We start from the raw sequence: 9,707 nt of genomic DNA, 5'->3' as shown, positions 1-9,707 counted from the left end.
AAACCATTCAGAAGTTATAAGCCAAAATATGCATTTTTCATATCTCCTGACCACTAGGTGGCGCTGTGTCGAAACACTGCAGGTAGTCTCAGTTCATGCTTGTTAAAACACACACCAAGTTTGGTCTCAATATGACAAACTGTTGCCGAGATATAGCCTCACGTGCATTTTTGCGTGCATTTCGTCAAATTAGTTTACGTGTCATTCGACAACGGTTGGACGAATCAACTTGAATTCCATAACTTTTTGCCGGCCTGGTCTGAAGATGATCTGAGACAATTTTCGTGGCAATCAGACTAACCGTCTGGGACGAGTTCGAAAAAGTAGGTTTGTCGAATAATTGAAAATAGCGAAAAAACTAAACCTTGCGATTTTTGAATTTTGGGGTTCATTCGACTTGGCATGAGCCAAGGATTCAGAAGAAAAAAGAATTTTCATTTTCTGGCTTACGGTTCAAAAGTTATTAGCATAGAAACATTGAAAGTTTGGACAAGTGGTGGCGCTAGAGAGTTGGAGTTAGAGACTTCAAATTTGCTATAGTTAATGCTGGGACTGTCCTCTATCAGTGTGCCAAATTATACAACTTTCCCGCAATCGGTTCTATGGGCTGCCATAGACTTGCGGCGGAAGAAGAAGAAGAAGAAGAAGCAGAATAATAAATATAGCTGCAAGCAGCAATTATGGGGCCAAGCACTCCAACGGCAAATGTAGGAGCTAAGCATCGCATGAAGCATCACACCAAATACATTAATGAGCAATAACTGCAATTTTGGAATTATTGTATTTGAAATGGCAAAAAAAAACAAAAAAAACAATACCACCTCTAGTAGCATGATTACTTGGCTTATCAAGCTTGACCAATAGGTGGCACTGTTATAAAATCAATTTGGTGTACTCTGTGTGACTTTTCAATGACACACACAAAGTTTGGTGTCAATATGCCAAAGCATTCCAGGGATACAGCCTCAAGTGTCATTTTCTCATTGTGCCTCAAATTCGTCGATGTGGTATGCGAAAACGGTTTTGTCTATCGACTCAAAATCCATAACTTTGAATCAGTATAGTCTGAAGATCACTTGATTCGAATTTGGTGAAAATCGGAAATACGGTTGATGAGGAGTTCGAAAAAGTATGTTTTCAACATAAATCAAAATGGCGGACCGGAAGTTCAGCTTACTGTGGTATATTTGGTATCTATGTTATCGGCATAAGCCAGGGAATATTTTGAGCCCAGTTTCCTTCAAATAGGCTAATGCAATAAAAAGTTATTAGCATTTTAAAAAGTGTAATTACTCATGGTTAATGAATGGTTTATTACTCTTGACCAATAGGTGGCGCTGTTACCAAATTTATGTGGCATGGTCAGTGTGAGGTGGCGATGACACATACAAAGTTTGGTGCAAATATGTCAAAGTGTTGCAGAGATACAGCCTCAAATGCATTTTGGCACCCTTCCAGCAAATTCGTTGATGCGCTAAATGAGAACCGTTACGTATATCGACACAAAATCCATAACTTTTTGCCAGCATGGTCTGAAGATGATGCACGTCAAATTTGGTGAAAATTGGGCTAACGGTCTAGGAGGAGTTCGAAAAAGTAGGTTTTCAACATTAAGCAAAATGGCGGACAGGAAGTAAGGCCAATTTTCACATTATTGGTATCAATACTCTCGGCATGACCCACAGAATATAGCGAGACCATTTTAATTTTAATAGACTAATTTATTCAAAAGTTATTAGCATTTATGTGATATTTCATTATAACTATTGGCCACAAGGTGGCGCTGCCACCAAACTTTTTGAGTACCTTCAGGGCATGGAGCCGAATATTTTTGTAATTATTTGCGAAACGATACGATGCTGCGTTCAAAAAATACAGCATTTTAAATCATAATTCAAAATGGCCGACGCCTAAAATGGCCGACACAGGAAAATTGGATATCATTTGACTCGACATGACTAACTGAATCTAAAGAGACCAGTTGTGTGATTTTTGGCCAAACCATTCAGTAGTTATAAGCCAAAATATGCATTTTTCATATCTCCTGACCACTAGGTGGCGCTGTGTCGAAACACTGCAGGTAGTCTCAGTTCATGCTTGTTATAACACACGCCAAGTTTGGTCTCAATATGACAAACCGTTGCCGGGATATAGCCTCACGTGCATGTTTGCGTGCTTTTCGTCAAATTTGTTTACGTGTCATTCGACAACAGTTGGACGAATCAACTTGAATTCCATAACTTTTTGCCAGCATGGTCTGAAGATGATCTGAGCCAATTTTCGTGGCAATCGGACTAACCGTCTAGGACGAGTTCGAAAAAGTAGGTTTTTCGAATAATTGAAAATAGCGAAAAAACTAAACCTTGCGATTTTTGAATTTTGGGGTTCATTCGACTTGGCATGAGCCAAGGATTCAGAGGAAAAAAGAATTTCCATTTTCTGGCTTACGGTTCAAAAGTTATTAGCATACAAACATTGAAAGTTTGGACAAGTGGTGGCGCTAGAGAGTAGGAGATAGAGACTTCAAATTTGCTATAGTTAATGTTGGGACTGTCCTCTATCAGTGTGCCAAATTATACAACTTTCCCGCAATCGGTTCTATGGGCTGCCATAGACTTGCGGCGGAAGAAGAAGAAGAAGAAGAAGAAGAAGAATAATAATAACGCCAACGATTACAATAGGTGCCTACGCACCTTCGGTGCTTGGCCCCTAATAATAACGCCAACGGAAACAATAGGTGCCTACGCACCTTCGGTGCTTGGCCCCTAATAACGCCAACGAAAACAATAGGTGCCTACGCACCTTCGGTGCTTGGCCCCTAAATATAGCTGCAAGCAGCAATTACGGGGCCAAGCACTCCAACGGCAAATGTAGGAGATAAGCATGGCATGAAGCATCACACCAAATACATTTATAAGCAATAACAGCAATTATAGGATTATTGTAATTGAAATGGCAAAACAATCATAATACCACCTCTAGTACCTTGATTACTTGGCTTATCAAATTTGACCAATAGGTGGCACTGTTATAAAATCAATTTGGTGTACTCTGTGTGACTTTTCAATGACACACACAAAGTTTGGTGTCAATATGCGAAAGCATTCCATGGATAAAGCCTCAAGTGTCATTTTCTCATTGTGAATCAAATTCGTCGATGTGGTATGCGAAAACGGTTTTGTCTATCGACACAAAATCCATAACTTTGAGTCAGCATAGTCAGAAGATCATTTGATTCGAATTTGGTGAAAATCGGACATACGGTTGATGAGGAGTTCGAAAAAGTATGTTTTCAACATAAATCAAAATGGCGGACCGGAAGTTCAGCTTACCGTGGTATATTTGGTATCTATGTTATCGGCATAAGCCAGGGAATATTTTGAGCCCAGTTTCCTTCAAATAGGCTAATGCATTAAAAAGTTATTAGCATTTTAAAAAGTGTAATTACTCATGGTTAATGAATGGTTTATTACTCTTGACCAATAGGTGGCGCTGTTACCAAATTTATGTGGCATGGTCAGTGTGAGGTGGCGATGACACATACAAAGTTTGGTGCAAATATGTCAAAGTGTTGCAGAGATACAGCCTCAAATGCATTTTGGCACCCTTCCAGCAAATTCGTTGATGCGCTAAATGAGAACCGTTACGTATATCGACACAAAATCCATAACTTTTTGCCAGCATGGTCTGAAGATGATGCACGTCAAATTTGGTGAAAATTGGGCTAACGGTCTAGGAGGAGTTCGAAAAAGTAGGTTTTCAACATTAAGCAAAATGGCGGACAGGAAGTAAGGCCAATTTTCACATTATTGGTATCAATACTCTCGGCATGACCCACAGAATATAGCGAGACCATTTTAATTTTAATAGACTAATTTATTCAAAAGTTATTAGCATTTATGTGATATTTCATTATAACTATTGGCCACAAGGTGGCGCTGCCACCAAACTTTTTGAGTACCTTCAGGGCATGGAGCCGAATATTTTTGTAATTATTTGCGAAACGATACGATGCTGCGTTCAAAAAATACAGCATTTTAAATCATAATTCAAAATGGCCGACGCCTAAAATGGCCGACACAGGAAAATTGGATATCATTTGACTCGACATGACTCACTGAATCTAAAGAGACCAGTTGTGTGATTTTTGGCCAAACCATTCAGTAGTTATAAGCCAAAATATGCATTTTTCATATCTCCTGACCACTAGGTGGCGCTGTGTCGAAACACTGCAGGTAGTCTCAGTTCATGCTTGTTATAACACACGCCAAGTTTGGTCTCAATATGACAAACTGTTGCCGGGATATAGCCTCACGTGCATGTTTGCGTGCTTTTCGTCAAATTTGTTTACGTGTCATTCGACAACATTTGGACGAATCAACTTGAATTCCATAACTTTTTGCCAGCATGGTCTGAAGATGATCTGAGACAATTTTCGTGGCAATCGGACTAACCGTCTAGGACGAGTTCGAAAAAGTAGGTTTTTCGAATAATTGAAAATAGCGAAAAAACTAAACCTTGCGATTTTTGAATTTTGGGGTTCATTCGACTTGGCATGAGCCAAGGATTCAGAGGAAAAAAGAATTTCCATTTTCTGGCTTACGGTTCAAAAGTTATTAGCATACAAACATTGAAAGTTTGGACAAGTGGTGGCGCTAGAGAGTAGGAGTTAGAGGCTTCAAATTTGCTATAGTTAATGTTGGGACTGTCCTCTATCAGTGTGCCAAATTATACAACTTTCCCGCAAACGGTTCTATGGGCTGCCATAGACTTGCGGCGGAAGAAGAAGAAGAAGAATAATAATAATAACGCCAACGAAAACAATAGGTGCCTACGCACCTTCGGTGCTTGGCCCCTAATAACGCCAACGAACACAATAGGTGCCTTCGCACCTTCGGTGCTTGGCCCCTAATAAATATAGCTGCAAGCAGCAATTACGGGGCCAAGCACTCCAACGGCAAATGTAGTAGCTAAGCATCGCATAAAGCATCACACCAAATACATTAATGAGCAATAACAGCAATTTTGGAATTATTGTATTTGAAATGGCAAAAAAAAAAAAAAACACCAATACCACCTCTAGTAGCATGATTACTTGGTTTATCAAGCTTGACCAATAGGTGACACTGTTATAAAATCAATTTGGTGTACTCTGTGTGTCTTTTCAATGACACACACAAAGTTTGGTGTCAATATGCCAAAGCATTCCAGGGATTCAGCCTCAAGTGTCATTTTCTCATTGTGCCTCAAATTCGTCGATGTGGTATGCGAAAACGGTTTTGTCTATCGACTCAAAATCCATAACTTTGAATCAGTATAGCCTGAAGATCATTTGATTCGAATTTGGTGAAAATCGGACATACGGTTGATCAGGAGTTCGAAAAAGTATGTTTTCAACATAAATCAAAATGGCGGACCGGAAGTTCAGCTTACCGTGGTATATTTGGTATCTATGTTATCGGCATAAGCCAGGGAATATTTTGAGCCCAGTTTCCTTCAAATAGGCTAATGCATTAAAAAGTTATTAGCATTTTAAAAAGTGTAATTACTCATGGTTAATGAATGGTTTATTACTCTTGACCAATAGGTGGCGCTGTTACCAAATTTATGTGGCATGGTCAGTGTGAGGTGGCGATGACACATACAAAGTTTGGTGCAAATATGTCAAAGTGTTGCAGAGATACAGCCTCAAATGCATTTTGGCACCCTTCCAGCAAATTCGTTGATGCGCTAAATGAGAACCGTTACGTATATCGACACAAAATCCATAACTTTTTGCCAGAATGGTCTGAAGATGATGCACGTCAAATTTGGTGAAAATTGGGCTAACGGTCTAGGAGGAGTTCAAAAAAGTAGGTTTTCAACATTAAGCAAAATGGCGGACAGGAAGTAAGGCCAATTTTCACATTATTGGTATCAATACTCTCGGCATGACCCACAGAATATAGCGAGACCATTTTAATTTTAATAGACTAATTTATTCAAAAGTTATTAGCATTTATGTGATATTTCATTATAACTATTGGCCACAAGGTGGCGCTGCCACCAAACTTTTTGAGTACCTTTAGGGCATGGAGCCGAATATTTTTGTAATTATTTGCGAAACGATACGATGCTGCGTTCAAAAAATACAGCATTTTAAATCATAATTCAAAATGGCCGACGCCTAAAATGGCTGACACGGGAAAATTGGATATCATTTGACTCGACATGACTCACTGAATCTAAAGAGACCAGTTGTGTGATTTTTGGCCAAACCATTCAGTAGTTATAAGCCAAAATATGCATTTTTCATATCTCCTGACCACTAGGTGGCGCTGTGTCGAAACACTGCAGGTAGTCTCAGTTCATGCTTGTTATAACACACGCCAAGTTTGGTCTCAATATGACAAACCGTTGCCGGGATATAGCCTCACGTGCATGTTTGCGTGCTTTTCGTCAAATTTGTTTACGTGTCATTCGACAACAGTTGGACGAATCAACTTGAATTCCATAACTTTTTGCCAGCATGGTCTGAAGATGATCTGAGCCAATTTTCGTGGCAATCGGACTAACCGTCTAGGACGAGTTCGAAAAAGTAGGTTTTTCGAATAATTGAAAATAGCGAAAAAACTAAACCTTGCGATTTTTGAATTTTGGGGTTCATTCGACTTGGCATGAGCCAAGGATTCAGAGGAAAAAAGAATTTCCATTTTCTGGCTTACGGTTCAAAAGTTATTAGCATACAAACATTGAAAGTTTGGACAAGTGGTGGCGCTAGAGAGTAGGAGATAGAGACTTCAAATTTGCTATAGTTAATGTTGGGACTGTCCTCTATCAGTGTGCCAAATTATACAACTTTCCCGCAATCGGTTCTATGGGCTGCCATAGACTTGCGGCGGAAGAAGAAGAAGAATAATAAATATAGCTGCAAGCAGCAATTACGGGGCCAAGCACTCCAACGGCAAATGTAGGAGCTAAGCATCGCATGAAGCATCACACCAAATTCATTAATGAGCAATAACAGCAATTTTGGAATTATTGTAATTGAAATGGCAAAAAAAAAATCATAATACCACCTCTAGTAGCATGATTACTTGGCTTATCAAGCTTGACCAATAGGTGGCACTGTTATAAAATCAATTTGGTGTACTCTGTGTGACTTTTCAATGACACACACAAAGTTTGGTGTCAATATGCCAAAGCATTCCAGGGATACAGCCTCAAGTGTCATTTTCTCATTGTGCCTCAAATTCGTCGATGTGGTATGCGAAAATGGTTTTGTCTATCGACTCAAAAGCCATAACTTTGAGTCAGCATAGTCTGAAGATCATTTGATTCGAATTTGGTGAAAATCGGACCTACGGTTGATGAGGAGTTCGACAAAGTAGGTTTTCAACATAAATCAAAATGGCGGACCGGAAGTTCAGCTTACTATGGTATATTTGGTATCTATGTTATCGGCATAAACCAGGGAATATTTTGAGCCCAGTTCCATTCGAATGGGCTAATGCAATAAAAAGTTATTAGCATTTTTACAAGTGTAATTATTCATGGTTAATGAATGGTTTATTACTCTTGACCAATAGGTGGCGCTGTCACCAAATTTCTGTGGCATGGTCAGTGTGAGGTGGCGATGACACATACAAAATATGGTGCAAATATGTCAAAGCGTTGCAGAGATACAGCCTCAAATGCATTTTGGCACCCTTCCAGCAAATTCGTTGATGCGCTAAATGAGAACTGTTTCGTATATCGACACGAAATCCATAACTTTTTGCCAGCATGGTCTGAAGATGATTCACGTCAAATTTGGTGAAAATTGGACTAACGGTCTAGGAGGAGTTCGAAAAAGTAGGTTTTCAACATTAAGCAAAATGGCGGACAGGAAGTATGGCCAATTTTCACATAATTGGTATCAATGCTCTCGGCATGACCCACAGAATATAGCGAGACCATTTTAATTTTAATAGTCTAAATTATTCAAAAGTTCTTAGCATTTATGTGATATTTCATTATAACTATTGGCCACAAGGTGGCGCTGCCACCAAACTTTTTGAGTACCTTCAGGGCATGGAGCCGAATATTTTTGTAATTATTTGCGAAACGATACGATGCTGCGTTCAAAAAATACAGCATTTTAACACATAATTCAAAATGGCCGACGCCTAAAATGGCCGACACGGGAAAATTGGATATCATTCGACTCGAGATGACTCACTGAATCTAAAGAGACCAGTTGTGTGATTTTTGGCCAAACCATTCAGAAGTTATAAGCCAAAATATGCATTTTTCATATCTCCTGACCACTAGGTGGCGCTGTGTCGAAACACTGCAGGTAGTCTCAGTTCATGCTTGTTAAAACACACACCAAGTTTGGTCTCAATATGACAAACTGTTGCCGAGATATAGCCTCACGTGCATTTTTGCGTGCATTTCGTCAAATTAGTTTACGTGTCATTCGACAACGGTTGGACGAATCAACTTGAATTCCATAACTTTTTGCCGGCCTGGTCTGAAGATGATCTGAGACAATTTTCGTGGCAATCAGACTAACCGTCTAGGACGAGTTCGAAAAAGTAGGTTTGTCGAATAATTGAAAATAGCGAAAAAACTAAACCTTGCGATTTTTGAATTTTGGGGTTCATTCGACTTGGCATGAGCCAAGGATTCAGAAGAAAAAAGAATTTTCATTTTCTGGCTTACGGTTCAAAAGTTATTAGCATAGAAACATTGAAAGTTTGGACAAGTGGTGGCGCTAGAGAGTTGGAGTTAGAGACTTCAAATTTGCTATAGTTAATGCTGGGACTGTCCTCTATCAGTGTGCCAAATTATATAACTTTCCCGCAATCGGTTCTATGGGCTGCCATAGACTTGCGGCGGAAGAAGAAGAAGAAGAAGAAGCAGAATAATAATAATAACGCCAACGGAAACAATAGGTGCCTACGCACCTTCGGTGCTTGGCCCCTAAATATAGCTGCAAGCAGCAATTACGGGGCCAAGCACTCCAACGGCAAATGTAGGAGCTAAGCATCGCATGAAGCATCACACCAAATACATTAATGAGCAATAACTGCAATTTTGGAATTATTGTATTTGAAATGGCAAAAAAAAAAAAAAATCAATACCACCTCTAGTAGCATGATTACTTGGCTTATCAAGCTTGACCAATAGGTGGCACTGTTATAAAATCAATTTGGTGTACTCTGTGTGACTTTTCAATGACACACACAAAGTTTGGTGTCAATATGCCAAAGCATTCCAGGGATACAGCCTCAAGTGTCATTTTCTCATTGTGCCTCAAATTCGTCGATGTGGTATGCGAAAACGGTTTTGTCTATCGACTCAAAATCCATAACTTTGAATCAGTATAGTCTGAAGATCATTTGATTCGAATTTGGTGAAAATCGGACATACGGTTGATGAGGAGTTCGAGAAAGTATGTTTTCAACATAAATCAAAATGGCGGACCGGAAGTTCAGCTTACTGTGGTATATTTGGTATCTATGTTATCGGCATAAGCCAGGGAATATTTTGAGCCCAGTTTCCTTCAAATAGGCTAATGCAATAAAAAGTTATTAGCATTTTAAAAAGTGTAATTACTCATGGTTAATGAATGGTTTATTACTCTTGACCAATAGGTGGCGCTGTTACCAAATTTATGTGGCATGGTCAGTGTGAGGTGGCGATGACACATACAAAGTTTGGTGCAAATATGTCAAAGTGTT

This window comes from Carassius gibelio, chromosome B5, assembly GCF_023724105.1.
Source record: "Carassius gibelio isolate Cgi1373 ecotype wild population from Czech Republic chromosome B5, carGib1.2-hapl.c, whole genome shotgun sequence".
NCBI lineage: Eukaryota > Metazoa > Chordata > Actinopteri > Cypriniformes > Cyprinidae > Carassius > Carassius gibelio.
The sequence above is the reverse complement of the archived record's forward strand: the minus strand, read 5'-3'. Positions refer to the sequence as shown.